Genomic DNA, 21606 nt, shown 5'->3' with positions numbered 1-21606 from the left:
TGATATTTCCAATCCACGAATGGACATAATTAATAGTACCATGTAGATTAAATTTCTACAACAGTGATATATATGAATGAAAAGGAAAAAGAAAAAAAAAACTAATTTTGTGGTTGAGTACAAGATCAACTCCATTACTTCTGGACACCAAAAGTAGACTTGAGCACTTCCTTATTTCATGTGTTCGTGAGGTTGTAGGTAAACAATAGGGTGTTGTGTGCTTTTCTATCATATACTCTCCATTCAAGTGATGTGGACGATCTCCTTGAGCAAACCACATGAACAATGCCATATTATTCTACACAAAACATAAATAAACAAATCCAGTAACCAAATAATTTCAAATACATCACTAATTTAAAAATCAAACAGTTAAATATAAAAGTAATAGAACAACATCAGATGAATCTTTTCACAACTCACATTTCGAATGGGAAATGTAGGGTATTGATCATCATCCATACCAACATGATTATCTCGTGCATTTTGAGAATCCTGACCTGAAGTACAAAAAATCCAAGTATATTTAAAAATACATATGTATCAAAGCCAAGATAAAGAATGGGAATCACAACTAAATATTCTTACAGTAAAAAGACTCTCTTGTGTTCCAACTATATCACAACTAATTTTGTCAGTTGGTGGAACATCACTTTCTACCATCTGGAATTCTTGAAAAATATACAAATACAACACATGTACACCATGAATATTTTACTCACTTAATGTGGGAGCAAATTTCCCCACAAGAATATTCGATTGGAAAGATTCCCCTTTCTTCTTCGCTGCCTCTTTCTCCTTGCAAAATAAATTGGATAAGAGGACCACACCCGAGGGCTAGGGTTTGTGAGGGGAAGATCTCTACGGAGTTTTAGTAGTAATTTTGATGTACCTCAATCCTTGTGCGTAGCCAAGTATTTATAGGGGGCCTTGACGAGGTTGGTGTATTTAGGGATTTGATTTATTAGGGATTTAAATCAAATCCCTAATTGTAGTAGGTATCCAATCAATTCCCAATATGATTAGGAAACTCCTCATTTAATTGGGAAATGTGGTAGGAATCAAATCAATTCTCAACCTAATTAGGTAACATTCAATTTAATTGGGTAATCCTTAATTGAATTGAGTAACTCCCAATTAGGTTAAAAAATTCCCAATTAGGTCAAATAATCCCCAAATGAAAGGAATCATTTGACCTAGGGTTCTGATTTAATTTGGTCCCCACAAATGCCCCCCAGCTTCTGCATGGCACGTGGTGGCATGTAGGAGATGTAAATCATCTGTTGGGCTGTCCAGCTGTAATTGGGCTTCCTTCTTGGATTTGGGCTCCCAATTGGAGTGGGCTTTTGACTGTTCTTGGAGTTGGGTTCCCAGTAGGAATGGTCTTGCAATTCCTTCTTGACCTAGGATGCCCAACATGTATAAATGCAGGGCTTCTCTTCACTCTTCTTCACATCGCAAACTTAACTTCTCTACTTTCTAGCTTGTGAGAGATCTTGGAGAATTTGTACTGCTTGTCGAAGAGAGGACTCGTCGTGCATCCCAAGGTAAGTCGAGCACGTGTATTTCTTTTTCTTCTTTTTTGCTTCGAGGATCAGCTAGGGGAAGCCCGACTAGTTGTCGTCGTGACAGGTGACGGCTGGCAGTGGGCAGCAGCCGTGGTGGAGCAGGTGCGCAGGTGGACTAGCCACTGCCTATCATCGCAGGTCTGTGCTGGAGCATGCTTGGCCCCATGCGTTGTGAGCGTCATCAGCTGGGAAAGTATTGGGAGAAAGTCGGTGGTCTGCCCTCTGCCCAGGATGTTGAGAGATGGAAGCTGAATGATCCAGACTCTGATGATCTGCCAGTTGGGCAGGAGAAGTGTTCTGCCGGACTTCCCTAAAAAATGAAGGCTGATGTCAAGTCTTTAAGAAATGGAGTTGAGACTTCGCGGGTGAATGATGTGTCTCCATTAAGGAAGAAGCCAAAGCTCCCTTATACTGAGAAGATTCAAGTATGAGCTGTTCCCTCATTATCTGCTAGGGTTAAACATCCCGCAGGTGCAGATAACAGGAAGGTTGGTGGTATGCGCAGTGCTCGGGATTTTCTACTCAACCCTCCTGCTAACAAGCTTGGAAACCGTGACCTGCTGCGTGGAGTGGTCCGCTCGCAAACTAGTTCACCTGTTGAGAGGCAAAGAGATGCAGATATTCCTCTCCGAAGTTCGAGTCGTTTGCACCAGTCAAAGAGTGCAGGTCAATCTAGGAGGTCTGCTCATCCATCCAACCCTCATGATCCAGTTGTTGGGTCATGAGCAGTCAAGTGTGGAGTAGATTCGTCGCCGCCAATTCCTTTGGAAGTGAGGTTGGCAAAGGCTAAGAAAGCACGAAAGTCATCTGCCCGAGCAAAGGATTCTTTTGCATCGTTAGTGGTTGATCCCAAGATGGACAAGCCCAGCCCTACAGGAGATGTAGGCGTGTCTGATCTGCTCAAGACAAACTTTCTGTCAAGCCCGTCCACTTGTGCTGAGCTGGTTAATCACGTCCGCCAGGCCAACGATCTTGGCACCTTCTCGAGTCTTTCCACGGAAAAACAAAAGGAAGCGACACTTCATTTGCTTCAAAAAGGATTAGTTTTTGCAGCTGAGACTATCCGGAACTCATCTGATGTTGCCCCCTCTTCTGCTCAACTCAGCGAGCTGGAGAAGAAGAATGCTGAACTGGCCAGAAAGCTTACTGCCGAGTAGTCCCGTTATGAGAAGAAGGTCTGATTTGAGGGCGATGATATCGGAGCTGAAAAGCTCCCTTGCCGACAAGGATTCTGAGCTCAGCTCTTCTGCTGTTGATTTGGCTAGTCTAAAAGATTCCTTCTTTTGTCTTGAGCGCAAGAATGTTGACATCTCCCTTAGTTATGACAAGCTCTTGGCTAGATTTCGTGCCTACCGCAAGTCTGCTAAAGAATCCAAGTCTGAAGCCACCATAGATGCGTACAAGTTGGGCAACATGCACTGTGAGGATGGGACTACTCCTTTTTATGCAATTGAAGATGTAGACATCGAGACGCTCTGCCCTGACTCATTCCATGTGCAAGGAGGAACTGAAGAGCAGGCAATTGGAGCGGATGGAGCTGAGGAGGACGCAGTAGATGTGTCTGCCGCGCAAATCTCACGGCCTGGAGTTCCGGGCCGAGGGGATGTGCGTTAACACGGGGTTTCCTGCTTTTGGGTGCGGTGCAGTTGTGCGCGGGCGTGCCAGCACGGTTTACCGTGCGTTGATATGTTGATGAGTGTTGGATGGATAAGTGGTGCGCCTGTTTGATCTGTCTTCCTAGTCAAACGATTGTAGCCGAGAGAGGAACTGGTCTCGGTTGTTAGGTTCACGGCCTGAACTACAAGGCCGTTGAGTGATGGTGTTGGTGGTGGGTTTTGGGCGGTGCTCTGGCGCACTGCTCAGGGAGCGACGGTCGTGTGATATATGGGGTGAGTGAACGAACAACAAGGATGGTGCTCCGGCGCCTTGAAAATCAAGGGTCGTATGATATATTGATGAATGGATTTTGCTTACAATCTACCACTACTCCTAGGAAAGCAAGTAAAGATATTGAAAGTGCATTACAGGAAAAAATAAGTTGCTCCGTGGGAGGCTTGTTTTGGTGTTGAACCCTTTGAATGTAGCTTGAGTCTTGTATTTATAGGAAGAGTCCCTGGATGAGTAATCGAGGCTGAATTTACGCGTAGTGGAGTCTGATTAGCGCAAGTGGGCAGTCCAATCGACATTTGGGATCGTGAAGTATGGTGGTGAGACCCCAGAAATCCCGGTAAATCTCGGCCGCCGCTCTTGATCGTGGGTTCTGAGCCTCTGGCCGTGGAGACGCATTTATGGCCTGGATAGCTGGTGAACCAACATCTCAGGCTGTCAGAATTCTTGTGAGAATGTCCACGTCTAATCACTCTGATCCTCATCACCAAATCCTGACTTCAGTCACTTCCCACCTTCCCTCATGCATTAAATGCTTCTTTGTGGCCAATGGGTTTGCTGCATTAAACAGGCACTACTTCATTAAATGAAGCCTGGGACCCTGCTGTCACGTGATGATTTGCCTTTAATGCCTTGGCCACAATTTTGTTCGGCCTCGGCCTCAGCCTACGCTTGAGGCCGAGATGATCATGCCTTAGCATTTCTTCTTTTTATTTTTAGGAAGGCGAAAAACCCTGGCGAAACGCTGCGTTTCAGCTTCTCCGACCAGTTCTTCAAGGTGCTTTTTCCAAGCGAAGCAGTCCTTTGTGTAATGACCGTGCCCTTCATGGAATTCACAGTATCTACTGGTATCCTTCTTTGCTGGGTTTCCCTTCAAAGGCATTGGTTTCTTCAACCAATGCATGTTCTTTACTTGGGCCAGGATCTGGTGTATCGGGATAGTGTACTTGGTATAGCTCTCGGCTGTTGGAGCACCTCCCTGAGGCTGTAATCCGCGCTTGCCTCCATCCTTATCATTTATCATGCCGTTCCTTTGGCTTGCCTTCTCAACCGGTTGATCGTCTTGCTTGGCAGCCTTCTTTGCGGCGATCTGGTCATCGTCCCAAAGTGCATAGCGCTTTGCTGTCGTGAAGACTTCCACTAGTGTTTGGCAGGGAGAGATGGTCACCTCGCGATACAGCTCACACTCAGTTGGTAAGCCTCTCTTGAAGGCCGATGACGCGATTCGATCGTCACATCCAATAATGTTTGCCCTTTCTACTTTGAACCTCTTAATGTAATCTCGGAGGGATTCATCGTACTTCTTGCGTAGGTTGAACAGGTGGTCAGGATTCTTCTTGATTGTCCGGTAAGAAGTGTATTCTTTGGTGAAGGTGTAAGCTAGCTCCTTGAAGCTGCTGATCGACCCGGATGACAAGGTGTTTGCACATCAGCGCGTCGTTGGCCTTGTAGAGGATCATGACAGTTTTGAAGTGCTTTAGATGGCTCTCGGGATCAGAATCCCCTTTGAAATGCGTGAATGAAGGTGTTGAGAATCTCTTTGGGGGAGCAGCCTGCTCGATTTCGGCAGTGAAAGGAGTAGAGTTTTCTTGGTCCACCTCCCTGCGTAGAGCATCTTCGAAATTTCTGCCGGTCTCAAAGTTGGTCATTCACAAGCTTCTTAACGCCTTCCACAGGCATTGCTGGTTGGTCACGTTGGCGACCCTCTCAATTTGGGCGACGCTGATTGACTTCCTCGTTTACTCACAAGGTTCGAACTTCTCGGCTGCGTTGCCTAGGCGACGTGTTGGTAGACTGCTTGCGAATGATTTTCTGTAGCTTGTCGACGAGAATCGGCTCTTCGAGAGTGAGCAGCGGAGTGCCTTTCCTCATGGTCCTCATGGTGAGGGTTATCCAGTTGACCTCCTCGAGGCCCTAGCATTTTGTGAATGCTCCTCTGCGAGTGGACAGCGGAGCGCCTTTCATCACGATCCTCGTTGTGATGGTTGTTAGGCTGACCTCCTTGGGAGCCTAGCCTTTGAAGAACGTTTCCCTGCGGGCCCAGACGGGCGCGGATGTCAAGTTGTGGACCAAGCCTTTCTCACATGTTGCCCCTTAAACTCAATCTGGATGGGTGACTTCGTCTGCTCTGAGTGTGGCTCGCGGATGCTTGCGACATGTCGGTAAGCTGATCACATCGTTATTCCTCTCCTTGTCTACTTACTCCTGCTTGACCTACTCGGTACCCATTGAGCTGCCTATCGGCGTGTTCAACCATCCTTCTCTCTTCCCCCAATTGTCCAAGGCCAAGGTTTTGAGCCAAATTTATTTGGTTGAGGAGCTGCCTCATCAAATTGCTTTGGTCGTCCTCGTCCATTCTCTAAGCTAGCTGGTCAACTCTCAGATTAAGGTCTACTTGACTTCGTGGATCGGGAGGAGAGAAGTGTGTAGAGCCCAAGTGCATACGGGCTAGGGTTTCATGGGAGGTGTACGCGGGAGCGTGTGTTGAGCTGGGAGGCAATGAAGGGAATGCTTGAAGTTGTTGCAAGATCGGGCCCAAGTTGGCGGCGGCAATGAGCCCACCTTGATGGGAGGTTCCACCATGCTCGGCGATGGCGCCATGAAGGTGGCTAGATCCAGCCACGGGGCCTTGGGTTGACATGGCAACGACGGTGGCCAGTGTTGTGGTCTCAACTGCAAGTCAGGTAGGTGGCACGGTGGTGAGAGGTTGTGGTGCCACCATGTCGATCGCGGGATCGTGGGTGGAGTGGCTTTGGGCCGTCGCGGATCGAGCCATCGTGGCAGTTTTGCCCCTCATCTTCTTGCTTCCAACCATGGTTGTTTGGAAGGCTTCGGTGGATTGGAAAATAGGAGGAACGGATTCCCTGAGCACGCGTTGAGTATAACTCGTGCTCTCAATGAAAGCACCAATTTGTGGGAGCAAATTTCCCCACAAGAATATTCGATTGGAAAGATTCCCCTTTCTTCTTCGCCGCCTCTTTCTCCTTGCAAAATAAATTGGATAGGAGAACCACACCCGGGGGGTGTTGGCCAAAGGCCCTCCGATGCCTAATTTAGTTCAATTGATTTAGGGAAAAACCAATAGCTAAATAGGGTACGAAGATATATATGTAAGGTGTAAACCGGGTGGCCGGAGCCATGAGTGGTGGCCGGAGCCTTGTGTAAAAGAGAGAGAGAGAGAGAGAGAGAGAGAGAGAGAGAGAGAGAGAGAGGAGGTGGCTAGGGTTTGTGAGGGGAAGATCTCTACAGAGTTTTAGTAGTAATTCTAACGTACCTCAATCCTTGTGCGTAGCCAAGTATTTATAGGGGGCCTTGACGAGGTTGGTGAGGTTGGTGTATTTAGGGATTTAAATCAAATCCCTAATTGTAGTAGGTATCCAATCAATTCCCAATATGATTAGGTAACTCCTCATTTAATTGGGAAATGTGGTAGGAATCAAATCAATTCTCAACCTAATTAGGTAACATTCAATTTAATTGGGTAATCCCCAATTGAATTGAGTAACTCCCAATTAGGTTAAATAATTCCCAATTAGGTCAAATAATCCCCAAATGAAAGGAATCATTTGACCTAGGGTTCTGATTTAATTTGGTCCCCACACTTAACATAATAAAATAAGTAATAGCTATTTTATTTGCATACCTTCATTCCTTTTCTTTTATTAGTATTTTTTTTCTTGAGATGTGCTCTTCTTTTCTCCTTGTTTTCTCTTTCAAACAACTAGTTCCATTTTAGATTGCTTCCTTTTAAATGGTGGTCGGCCTTTGCTTCTGACTGCTAACGGGGTAAGTATCTTCTTCGAATTTGAAATTTCATTAACACAATTGTCAAAGCTCCTACCAGTTGGTGACTTGGGAGTTGATTGAGTACACCCACAAACGTTTTCATGGTTAGACAATTGCTCCTTTAGTTTCTGCATCCAAGCCATCACAATCACACACTTTTCCTCAGAATCAGTTGCCAACTCCTTAATCTCATCAAAGGTCTTCTGCATCTTATCACAATGATCTACTTCAAGTGTGGCATTTGACCCATTATAGCTAATTTTAATCTTTGTGTGACGTCTTGTCACATCTTTCCTCCACCTTCGCAAGAAATACTTTTGAATTGCAATTGCATCTCCTTCCCCAAGCTATAATCTTCTAACTTTGTTAACGTAATTTCTACAATCCTTTTCCATGAATGACATATTCTCATGCCCTCTGGCTTCAACTACAATTGAATTATAATTCTTATTTACTCTTATTCCAGCTCTATCATTCACTTCAATCTTCCTTTTCATATACAAACTTATTGCATGATTCATTTGAAAATATCGAGCATTGTCTGGATTCAATCCACGATTATGATCAAGTGACCGAGTTCACTTTCCACCTTCCATCCAAGCATATACCTGCCCTAAGTTGAGCCTTGCAATTGCATATTTTATGCTTGGATACGGCTTTAGGACATTGCTTGCAGTACTTTATGGGATCTCTGATCGAGAACATGATAAAGTCACATATTTCAACTCCTCACAATCTCCTTTCTTAAATGATCTCTTCTTCATTGGGTAACCTACTCAATTTGAATTTTTTTATAATAATCAAGCACCTCATCAGCTGTGTTAAAAATCATATTTACTTAGGTTCTTGTGTTGTTTCTTCTAGGCTCATTGTATTCTCCAATCCAATCTCACCAATCTCAACCTCATCATTGTCTTCACTCATCTCTAAATTTGAATGGCTTCTTGAAGATTCTTCCATCCTAAATAATTCCAAATATTAATATAAACTTCCTGTAATACATATGCAGTATAATTCCAATTAATTTAAGATTGTATATTTGTATGTGTATATAATTTAAGAGCATTTATACAAGAACAATTATGATAGACAAGAACAAGGTTGGTTGTTTAAATAAGCAACCCCTCAAGCAACATGGTTTTCTACATCTTGCTTATTTAGTATTGTATGGCTGAGACAAATTGACTGACCTTGGAAGGATTAACAACCCCATTGTTGAGACAAAACGACTGACCTTGGAAGGACTACCAAAATAATATATATATATATATATATATATATTATATACCTGGGTAAAATTTAGGATCCACCTAGATTAGGAAGGGAGTGCTGTGGAGACGCGATACTCTTATGACAGCCACGTTCTAGAGATACTCCTATCAGAGTGCATCAACAATGGAGGAAGAGAGTGCTATGGAGACGCGAGGAAGAGTTGAGAACAGACGTGAGGCCACTTACCAGGGACACTAGGGTTTTTTATTTTTTATTTTAATTTTTAATTTTTTTTGTTTTTTTAAGGATTATTTTGAAAAGAGAATAAATAAAAAATAGAATACACATGGCAACATTCATTAATTGACATGACATGACACATCAGCTACCACATAAGGTGGTCAGCTAAGGTGGTCAATGTTGTGTGTCTAAATAGCATTTCTCATCTTATAATATATTGGTCAACTCTTTACACGTTTTGTGGGACACTATGATTTCATTGGACGGGTGGTTAAAATTTGACATTTATCGACACCTGCCCCTTGTTCTAGGTTTCTTCACTTCAAGTGCACCTATTGACTAGCATTGCGACGTCGTCCCAGCAAGTTTATATACTCTTATTTCTCCAACATATAATATTAATTATACATATATATTTATACATAAGACATCCGGACGTTATTATCGTATGGACGTCATGTATTTTATATTACCCCTCCATACTTTCCTCCTTATTTAAAATGGCATCCGCACAATAACAACGTGCAGATATCCGGATGAGAGAATAACTATATATATAATATGCAACAAACCTTGTTACATGACTGAAAATGGAGCTAATTAATCTAGTGACATACACAAATACAAACACAAACACAATTCAAAATACTTTATATGCAATGGTGGACGTATGTCGGGACAAGAAAGGGTCGTGCGACCACTTTGAATGACTGAAATTTGGCCGTGGACTCCACCAACGACCCCTTGGCCATCATCTTAGCAACCCCTTGTGTGCATGTAAGGTGCTCGATGAAAGTCCCATGTGGGCTTGGCTTGCGTTGCTCAGTGCTCTCTAACCTTCTTCTAGACACACTCTTGCAGCACCACGACTTGGATTTTATTTTTTGGGTTGCAGAGGCAGTGAAGAAGATGATGTTGTGAAGTTGCCCTAGCTTATTCCTCATTTTAGTTGAAACTCACCGTTTCACTAACTTGTAGGTTTCTAAAAAGTCTGTGCCATGTATAATGATGAAGAAGTATGGCCCAAAGTTTTATTAATAACTTGTAGGTCTTTTTAAAAAGTCTAGCCTAAATTTTTATTAATAAAACCCTTTTAACCTTTTACCCTTGTGATATATATATATTTTTTTTGTCTGAACCACGAGGTGGTCCTGGATGGGCCCCAACTATGGGTGGCACCTTTAAGCTTTAACCACAACCCAGACTAATCCCCGCTCACACCAGGTCGGCCCGTAAGGGGTAAAGTACTGACCAAAGTGGTGCCATTGTAGGTTTCTAAAAAGTCTGTGCCATGTATAATGATGAAGAAGTATGGCCCAAAGTTTTATTAATAACTTGTAGGTCTTTTTAAAAAGTCTAGCCTAAATTTTTATTAATAAAACCCTTTTAACCTTTTACCCTTGTGATATATATATATTTTTTTTGTCTGAACCACGAGGTGGTCCTGGATGGGCCCCAACTATGGGTGGCACCTTTAAGCTTTAACCACAACCCAGACTAATCCCCGCTCACACCGGGTCGGCCCGTAAGGGGTAAAGTACTGGCCAAAGTGGTGACTTCGTAAAAAAAAAATTCTACACTTTTACACTGTGACCCCTTGGCCCGAGAATCCTGAGTCCACCCCTGTTTATACGTCAACCCTTGAACAATATTTCTAGATCTGCCACTACATATAATGGGATAGTCTTTTGTACTATACTTAACTACAATGAATTTAAATTTAATGTGAATTTGAAGGAAACATGCATCTAATGCTTAGGAAATGAACTTTAGCCACAACCTATGCACAAAAACATTCTAAATGGCGGATTCATTTTGTTTATACTAGTTGAGCTAAACCTTTTTCATTTTAAACCAAGTATCTTAGCCTAGTGTCTTTGAACACAAATAGAAAAGGGGAAAAGGGAATAGATCTTTACCCTTTATGACCTTTTCTTGATTTCTCAAGAATGAACACCTTTGATGGAAAGACATTTTGTTTTTCTTGATTTTGACTCCTTCACCTTAAGGCTCCAAGATTGGAGTCCTCTACCTCACCACACCAAATGCTCCCACAGATGAAGAGAAGGCAATCAAGAAGTATGAATGCTAGTCTACTTCTTGATTGGACCAATTTTTTGTTTATGGAAGATGAGATACAAATATGATCACTCATCAACCAAAGTAGGAAAACCAAAAACCCTAGCTAGGTTTTCTCTAACACTTAGCTTATATAGGACAACACAAAAAGGCAAGGGGAGAGCTTCCCCTTAGTTGCCGAATTTTGGGTGGGTATTTGGGGCTCCATTTGGTCCATGGGTCATGTCATCTTATGTCACTTATCCCTAAACCCTAAACCCTTTTAAAAGCCCAATCCAATGTTTCTATATGTCAACATTAATTCCATAATTAATCTTTTAATTATAATTTAACTACCAAATTATAATTATAGTCTTACTTAATTGACCCAGTCGAACTATTTGACAATGGTCAATTGCTCCGGTCAACATGTTGACTTTTGTATCGTTGACTTTGACATTTGATTATCAACCATTGATTTGTGTCTCCTCTACCTCTAATCACATTTTTTGGTTGTGCAGATCCGTAGGTTCTCTTTAGCAAGGTAGTGGGTTGACTCAACTCCTCAGAGATCATATACGAATTAAATTCCACAATTTAATTCTTCCTGTTAATAAAGGTTAATTGAAACCTTTTAGGACATCCACAAACCATGGTTGTCGCCTAGCAGCAAGTCACGGTTATCCGAGCTAAATGAGACATTGTGAAAGAACCTATTCAAATTGGAATGATCGTGCAATTGAATCCTTCTCTTATGTCAATACTCCTTATTCACATTATTAGATCATGGAATCTGATTGTCAATATCCTAATGTGAATCATTCCTTTTTTATATGATTATCCTAGTAAGATTTGAAGACTTCTTCTTTCAAGTCTTATCCACTACTCTGCGTAGAGATTTGACAATCATATCTTGGAGTATTCTCTCTCCTTTATTGAGAGTAGAGATTCCTTATTGTACATTCATTTGCTTCCATGGCTATTGAGAATCCTGATGAGCACCTTTAAGCTATGCCTAATTCAACATGACCGTATAATGCCCTAAAAGATTAACAATATAGCCGCAAAACATCTATGATGTCTGAGGTCTAAGGATTAGTTTGCACCATTGCAATTTATGAGTTCCAGCTTGAGGACTTCCATGCTGTAACTCATGTGTTGGATAGCATTCAGTGTACTTGTTCTTCTACAAGCACCTACACATATATCGATAAAGACTTCCATGCGGTAACTCATGTGTTGGATCGCGTTCAGTGTACTTGTTTTTCTACAAGCACCTACACACATATCGATGTGTGTCCACACTTAATGACTTGAGACCTTGCCATTCCCTACATATAGAGATGATACTGTGTGTAATGGTCTTTGTGGAATATTCCTATGACCAGGAACATATTCAGGATTTAGGGATGATAAGAAGTCTCCATGTATGCAATCTCATTACATAGCTCTCATATCCACTTGTGTATTCCTTGGACTATGGTTGTTCTACATATTGAAAGATAATATAGGATGATTTAATGTATAAAACAACCTTTCTTGCCCATTGATAACATAATATGTCTTTTATCAAAGATGTCCTTAACTCTAACTATTACATAATTAGTTGGCTTTAAGGGCATATTTCTAACAGAATTATCATTTGATTGAATTTGTATCATTACGTCTCACTTTATCATGATATATAATATGATTCTCTCCAACAAATTAACTTTGCTGACGTCGGCGACGCTGTGTAATGCCTCGGACCACCACTCGTAACTCGGGATGCCAAGTAGGGGAATCGAAGGGTCCGAGTTAACTAGTTCGGAGATTTTCTCATCCAATGCGAGGCACGAGACCAGGTCCTGGACTCTTTGGTTGATGGGGAGGGCGCGGTTTTGCAGAAAGGGTAGGAACTGGTTGATAGCTGGGACGAGTCACATGCATATGGAGGCTGAGTTGACTCGGTATGGTAAAAGAGGAGGGTGGTGAAGAAGAAGAAGAAGAAGAAGAAGAAAATGAGTGTGGGAGGAGTGAGAGCTTGGAGCTTCATTGTGTGCGGTTTGGTTAGTTGCAGAAGCGAATGCAGAAAAAAGTGAAAGTTTATAGGGCAGAGGCATGGACAAAGGTCTATATCACTGATGACTGAGCCCACTGCTAGTTTGAGGCCAGTCTCTAATTAAGATAGTTTGTTATATTACTAAAATCATTTAATTTTTTTTTAGATAACATTTTTTTAGATAAAAAAATATTTTATTTTTTGTGAGAAAAAATTGTTTTTAAGTGAAAATAATATTGGTTTTTATTGTCAGTATTAGCTTTCAGGATTTTTATTTTTATAAAAGTGATATTAAAGAAGAAGGGGGGTGAATTGATCTAGGATCTCGAATGCATGAGTAAATGTTCTTAACCTTTTGAACTACCAGCCCTTTACTTGATTTATATTTGAATTAATTTTAGTGATTGAGATTTAAGGGAAAAAAAAAGATAGAAAGAGTGGGAAAAAGAGGAGAGAAATGCCTTTAGTTGATGGATACAGTCAAACAAATGAGTATAAAAAAGAAAGCAAATATAGGGAAATAGCGTTGAATGCCACTGCAGTCCAAACTTTATCTTCAAATACTACATTTATCCACACATTTCGCAAATACAACCTATAAATGCATACTTATTGCCTACTTAACACTTTTTCTCAGTTTTTGTTTTCTATCTCAGCTTTCTCTCGCAGTTCTCTTCCTCTCTCAGCACGCTCTCTCTCTTCATCGTCTCACCACCACCACTCTCTCAGCACTCCACAACCACCACTACTCTCTGTCTTAGCTCCGCAACCACCGCTACTTTTTGTCTCAGCTCCGCGACCACCACCAGCTGCAACATCGAACAAGTTTTGGCTCTAGGCTTCAGGTTCCATCCAACAGACGAAGAATTCGTCATTTACACCCAAGCGCAAGGTCTGTCGAAAACCCTTCAAATTCAACGCGATTTCCAAGGTTGACATCTACAAGAGCGAGCCTTGGGACCTCGCAGGTAATACCCACCTCTCCAATTTTTTTTTAAAAAAAAATTGTGTAAAATTTGCTTCTTAAGCATTGGTGCACCTTGTCTTCTAGAGAATGCTCTGGCATAAATGGTGCTATCTGTGGTTCCAAGCATATAGGAAAGTCATGTGGATGCTATTAAAAACCTATGCCTGGGGTATGATCCGTTTCATATGATTTGCATTTTTGCTTCCTTTTAGTGTATATTGATATATGACTTTTGGTAGACTACTTGTTTAAAGAATTCTATTTTCCGTGGATTTTCTGTTGCCTTTCATATGTTAACAACTCATGGTGGTTTCTCTACCAAACATGTTCTTTCACATGTTAACAATTCCAGTTTATGATGTCATTGAGTACAGCAAGTGTGGCTTGGAGACAGCACTTGTGTTCCTTTAGGCCCAAGAACCTGTTGCGTAGACTTAGTCGTTCACTTCAATGTCTCATGCTGGAGAATTGTCAAAGGGGTTGGATTTTACTATTCTGGGTTACTGTTATGGCTTCTCTTTTTTTGCCTGGAAATTCTACCAGTATAGAGAAAACATGGCAGCATTTCAGGTGAGCATGTGCTTTCCGCTTCGGAAGGTATGGGGTTGGTAATTGCCGGATTGAGATAAAGAACTCGGACCCTGAAGATTGTGATCGTGAGGTTGATATAATGTATTTTTGAATCTTCGATTTGTCTTGAGGATTTGCTCTTGATTTCACTAGGGGACATATCAAAGGGAAATTACAAATGAACACTTGCTTTCAATATTTCTAGTACTCATAAAAATTGGCCAATTAAATAAGAAATGTGGGAGTGATTTTCGTCCCACAAGACTATTGGTCTGAAGATTCCGTCTTCCCCTTCGCTTCTCTTTCTCCTTGCAAAACAATACGGAGTGAAAAGACCACACTTGGGGGTGTTGGCCAAATGCCCTCCGATGCCTAAGTTAGGTCGAGTGTTTGTAGAAAAACAATAGCTAACAATAGGATGGAGATTTCTCTATGGTGAGAACCGGGTGGCCGGAGCCGTGTGTGGTGGCCGGAGCTTTGTGTGAGAGAGAGAAAGAGTATGGCGGCTAGGGTTTGTGAGAGAGAATTTCTGTAGAATTTCAGACAGATATTTAGACGTACCTCAACCCATGGTGTAGCCATGTATTTATAGGGACCTCGGAGGCTCGGGTTTCGGAAGAATAATTCCACATATGGAAAGGAATTATTCTTCCCTAATTTGGAGAGATTGATTAATCAAATCCCTAATTAAGGCAGGAATTGAATAAATCCAAATTAAATCAAATAACTCTCAATTAGGTCAAATAATTCCCAAATTGATTAGCTTAATTATTTGACCTAGGTTAAGATATTTGCTCCCACAAGTCAGCATACCAATAGATGGTCAAAATTTTCATCTTTTCAGAGCAGTGATTTTTTTAAATTTTAATTTTAGTATTGCTCTGATGTGAAAAATTATAGTAGCTAATAGTACTATAGTACAGTTCCCTTTGATTTTCAAACTGGTCTCAGTTTAATTATCGAAATGCATGTTTTAAGCAACATGACATTGATAAGGCAGAGAAGGGTTTACTGGCCTTGCCCTGCTCCACTTCATGCCAAATATTTAGGTCTAATTTGTGCACTTTGGTTTCCTGCGGATTGTGAATGAATGGTAGATGCATGAGCCACAATATTCAAGTTAACATTGTGATCAAATTCTTCTTGCTGCAGCAGAACCAGCATGTGAATGGACAGAAAGAAGCTGACATCAAATTCTTCTGGGAAGCACACTTTCGTATGATAAATATATCATATTTGTTCTACATGATCTCTCTCTCTCTCTCTCTCTCTCTCTCTCTGGTGTCACTACTACAAAAACTGCAAAAGACGACCAGAAAAAGACGACGGTACAACAAAATACTGTCGTTGTGTTTAGAAAGACGACGGTAACAGAAAACCGTCGTGGATAGGTAACTTAAACTAAAAAACGGAGGTCAGCTTGAGTAATTTTAAAAAACGACGCACAGCAATGAAAAAGCGTCGTCTTATTAAAATGGTTTTCTTCAGAGTTAAATTCTGACCGAAAAACAACGACAGCAGGTATGAAGCCACCGACGTAGAAAGTTAAGACGTCAGTTCAACAAAAAAGCCGCCGTGTGAACTACAACATAAACACGACCAAATGTTCTTAGTCAGTGACGTATAATATTATGGAATCGACGTCGGTATATTATAAAACAACGACGTGTTAAATTAATGTACCATGACGCGGAAGATATATTTAAAGACTTATTACTTGGGTGTGTACTACGACGGTACCTACAATACTACTGTTGTATAGAGTAGTAGAGAACAACGATAGTAGAGGAGTAGATAACGACATCTAAATTAGAATATCCACGTCATAGTTATAAAATATCAAAACGTAATTACCACGTCGGTTTGTTCAAGTAGCGACGTATAATATTTATTTACCATGTCCTGACGTTAAAATTACCGTCGTATTTATTCAATTTATACATCTGTCTTCTCTATAAACCGCCGTCTTAATTTTTATTATTTTTAAGGTTTTCTTTTTTCTTTTTCTTTTTTGTAGCCTACGACGGTTGATCTACAAAATGACAAGAACTGAGAAAACCGTCGTCACATGAAAATTAAAATGAGATCCCAAGAGGAATGAAATCTTACCATCGTGATCTTTGGATCCTGATCACTTTAGCTTCTATCCATTTGAAATATGAAATGTATAAGAACCTAAAGAGACTCTTCATATTTCAAATGGATAAGAAGCTAAAGTGTCCACTATAAACCATTTCAAATGGATACACAAACCATCGTGATGTGAGACAGAGCCAAGGGCAAGAAGTTGGAACCCTAATTGAAAACTGAGAGTTAAAAAACGCTTGAAAAAATCATATTTATACAAATTATCTTGAATATCCACGTCGGTTCTATTACATGTAGCGACGTCAAATTGAAATAATAGTCGTTGTTTCGTAATAATTGTAGATGTATAAATAAAAATAACCACGTCATTTCTGTAAACTATGGCCAACGCCTTTTAGAATCAACAATGTCAGTTATGCATAAAATGACGACGTGGTAACATGTAATACCACTTCTACCAAAGTAAACCTTTGAAATACAACGGCGGTTTAGATAAACAAGTGTCGTGATAACATATACTATTAGGTCATCAAAAGTAAACTTCTGTCGTGTAAAACTTAAATAACCACGTCGGTTTCGGAATTCCAAAAGTCGTTTGGCTTTTTAAATAACCACGTCGGTTTCTACTTATTGTACGTCGTTATAACTACATACTAGGGCGGTTTTTAATAAAACCGTCATTGTATTGAACTCTTGGAAGATATATAAACTTTTTTGTGGCCTGACCTAAAGTTCTACATTCTCTCTCACTGATAAAATATCTCATTTTCCCTCTCATTTCCCAAAAGCAGCTTCGTAAGCATCATCGTCTGAATCTCGTCATCGTCTTCGTCTTCATCTCCAAATCACCAAATAATTCGTCGGAAGGAAACTTTCTTTGCACACCAAAGGTTTTTTCTCAATCTCTTTTCTCTTTTTTCACTTTCATTTGAAGAGGGTTTTGAAAGAACGAGTCTGGAAACAAGACTCCGTCAAAATGAGGAAATCTTTCATTGGTTTGATTAAATTCATTAGTCCATTACTCTCACGACGCCTGAAGACGACAGTTCTCTCTTGTTTGCGAAGTTAGAATCGACACACCACGACGGTCGTTAAATCCGACCTAATGCAAACTGCACGACGGTGGTTAATAACTGTCATGGTGTGATAATTAATACGTCGGAAACAAGATAGAACCGTCGTCTCATGGGAGAAAGAACTGGCATTTTTCCTGTAACACGTCTAAGAAAGATGACGGTTGTCTTTTGTGTTTGATGTTGTAATACTAAACCACGTCGGTTCTTAGGCTTAATCACAAACATGGTGTATCAACATTTACGTCCTGAAGGAGATAAAACCATCGTCCTATTTCCATGCATGGTCTGAGAGAACTGTTTAATAAAACGTTGTTGTTTTCGTGATGCCGTCGTGGTTTTTCTTTACGACGACGGTGGTGTTGTACAACCGTCGTCCTAAATTAAATATCACGGCCGTATTTTTTCCGATGTCGTTTTATTATTATGTTGTTCTTTTAAAATAACCATCGTTGTTTTTCTTGCAGATTAATTAAAAATGGTTTCGAAAGCTCAAAACAAGGAAGCTCAAGTGTCAAAGGCTCAAAGGGATGAAGCCAAATCAATTTCAAAGGCTCAAATGGAAGAAGGAAAATAAGTTCAAAGCAAACCCTCGAAGAGGATGAGATTTTCTTCAACCTCCGAGAAAGACTCAAGCACAACCACATTTGTTGAGGAGCCAAAATCCACCCGCGGTATCAACACAATGAGCCGTGTTGTGAAGAGGAAAATTCAGAAGATTAAGCCTGTGATTGAGTTCAATAAAAGGGGCAGACCACATGGCAAGGCTGCTGTTGAGATGCAGTCTTATATTGGTGTTTTGGCACACACCAGAGTCCCTCTTGTGGACAAGTGGACAAGAAATGGACTCAATTGCCTAAGGACCTGAAGGAGCAGATTTGGGAAGCTGTTTAAATGGCTTATGTTATTGGGGAAGGGTGTAAGAAGATGGTCCTGTCGTCTGCCACCAAAAAATGGAAGGATTTCAAGTATAACATAACTAGGCAGTATATCCTTCCATTCGCACATGACAAGGAGAAGTTAAAAGAACCCCCTGAGCTTTATAAGTTCATAGAGAAATCGCATTGGGATGCCTTTGTAGCTTCAAGGTTATCCCCAAATTTTGAGGCTGTGCATTCTGGGCAGAAACAGAGAAGGGAAAAATTGGAGTGCAACCATAGGTTGTCTAGAAAAGGGTATGTTGGTTTGGAGGACCAATTGGAAGAAACCATGCCCGGTGAAGAAATCGATCGACCTCTGCTATGGAAGAAGGCAAGAGAAGATAAAACGGAAAACAACCCTGATCCAAAGGTTGCATAGAAGGCAAAATTAATCGTAAGTCTCACTAACTCTGTTTTGTATAGACGTTGCATGTTTAAATAACCGACGTTATAATCTAAACACCACGACGTTTATATTTAACGACGTTTAAAGGACAATAGAACGTCGGTTTTTGCATGAATTAGACATCTAGTTTGAATTACTACGACGGCTTATATTCCTGAGACGTCCGTCTTTTTTTAAACTTTTAGAACTACCTTCATTTACTCACGCACACACACACACTCTCTCTCTCTCTCTCTCTCTCTCTCTCTCTCTCTCTCCATCTATTTCTCTGAAATTTGTGGTGCACAATTTCTTGAAAAGAATGCATATTTTTGTTAATTTTTTCACCTCTACATTAAAATTTACAATGGTTTTCTCTCATATAAACGTTAGAATTGATATACAACGAAGATATGTTACTACCGCCGTTTGAAATTATGTACTACGTCGGTTTTGTAAAAAGTCCGTCGTCGTTATTGTAATACCGATGTGTGAAATCAATACTACGTCTATTTGTTAAAAAAAATGTTGTTGTCACTATATTATTACGTCGGTTGATTTATTTGTTTTACCATCTCTCTCTCTTTTAGGATGATTTGCAAAAACAAGTCTCCGAGGGCATTCTGACTGTATCCGGGAGCAATGATATTTTGACTCTGGCTTTGGGAACCCCCAAGCATGGTGGGAGAGTCAGAGGAGTTGGAGCAGGCGTTTCCCCAAGTCAATTCTTCAATTTGCCGAGACAGCAGAAAGTAAAATTTGCTGACAAATTGAAGGAAAGTCTTATTGAGGCAGTCAGAGAAGAAACATTGAGGATTGAGGCTAGGTCAAGGGAAAATGTTTTGGAAGCAGTTAGAGTAGAGAGGGAAATTATGTTGGCACAATTCCGTCAACTAATTCCTAATTTTGATACCAACATTGTGGGAACCGAATTAAATCACCCTAGGTCAAATAATTCCTTCCATTTGGGGATTATTTGACCTAATTGGGAGTTACTCAATTTAATTGGGAGTTACCCAATTAAATTGGCAATTACCTAATTAAAATGGGGATTGATTTGATTCCTACCCTAATTAGGGATTTGATTTAAATCAAATAAATCAAATCCCTAATTAATCAAATCTCACCTAATCAGGGAGGAATAATTCCTTTCCTTCTACGGAATTATTCCTCTGAAACCCTAGCCTCCGAGGCCCCTATAAATACCTAGCTACACACAAGGGTTAAGGTACGTCTAAATTCCTACTAAAACGCTGCAGAAATTATCTTTCACAAACCCTAGCCACCATCTTCTTTCTCTCTCTCACCCACAAGGCTCCGGCCTCCACACACGGCTCCGGCCACCCGGTTTTCCTTGAAACACCCATCCTAACTTAGGCATCGGAGGGCCTTTGGCCAACACCCCCCGAGTGTGGTCCTTTTACTCCGATCTATTTTGCAGGGAGAGAGAGGTGCGGAGAAGATGAAGGAATCTTTAGGCGAATATTCTCATGGGAGGAAATTTGCTCCCACAAATTGGTGCTTTCATTGAGAGTGCGAAATTATACTCAAAGCGTGCTCCAAATTAATTTTCCACAACTTTTTCCAATCAACCATGGTCGATACAAGACGTTCGAGGAGTAACACGACCACGACTGGCCCATCTCATGGTTTCGTGGTGGAAGCCTCTCTGCAACCTCACGGTGTTGTGGCTGCCAACGCCTTGCGTCCGCCTCCAAGCGCTTCGCAGCCACCTCCAACTGCCGGAATTGCAGAACAGCCGCTGCAGACAGCTGTTGGAATTGCAGAACAGCCACCACGTGGTCCTGTGACCTGCACAGCCTTGCAGCTGCAAGCGCCAGCGGCTGGAGCTACTCTGCCGCGCCCTCCTGCTGCCGGAACACATCAGCAGCCATACCACTCAACTGCCGACTTTGCTGCGCAGCCCTACGGCTACTTTGACGCCTCCCCAGTCGTGGAGCATATCCATCCTCTGCCACCACACTTGACGTATGCACCTATGTACGCATCTAATGGAGCCCTAGCCCATATGCCATTTGGCTCAATGCACGCCTCTAGTCAGGTGGACCTTAACTCACGAGTTGATCAGCTCACAAAAGAGTCGACGATCAAAACAACCTGATTGGCTAGCTACTCAGGCAGATCAACTTGAACCAAGGCCCTAACCTTGGACCCCGTGACGAGGAGAGGAGGATACATGAGCATGTCGACGAGCAGTTCGAGAGGTCCCAAGCCGGTCAAGCAAGGGCAAGCGGGCAGGGGAGAGAGCGAGATCGTGCTGGCGAGACACAAACATATGCAAGTCGTACTCTGAGTCAGTCAACGATCCGTTCGAGGTTAGGTCCAAGGACCAATGTACGCGAAAGGCTGGGCCCACAGTCCAATGTCCATGCCCGCTTGGGCCCACAAGGAAGTAACCAATCTAGGCTGGGCTCACAAGGAGCTTGAGTTCGTGAACAATCGCGTGACGAGCCCAACAATCGACGCTCACCAGCCCGCTCGAGGACCAACACACGGCAACAAGCCGTAGAGGACTCCTCACAAGCTCAATCTCATAATCTGCCCCACGGGCAGAACAACCAAGAGGATCGACCTTTGGGAACCGAGGAGGAAGTTAACCAGTGGCGCTCGAGACACCGAAGACATCGACCCGAACCACTAGCCCTGCGGGCAGAAGATGTCGAGAAGTCAGTGAATGACCGACTCCAAAGTCTCCAACTTAAAGGAAGCACAGATGAGGCCCTGCACAAGGAAATTGCTCAAGTCGACTGCTCACCCTTTACGGACGAGGTGGAACGAGCTGCACCGCCG

The sequence above is a fragment of the Prunus avium genome, chromosome 2, assembly GCF_965620075.1.
Source record: "Prunus avium chromosome 2, drPruAviu1.hap1.1, whole genome shotgun sequence".
NCBI lineage: Eukaryota > Viridiplantae > Streptophyta > Magnoliopsida > Rosales > Rosaceae > Prunus > Prunus avium.
This window is presented reverse-complemented; position numbering follows the sequence as displayed.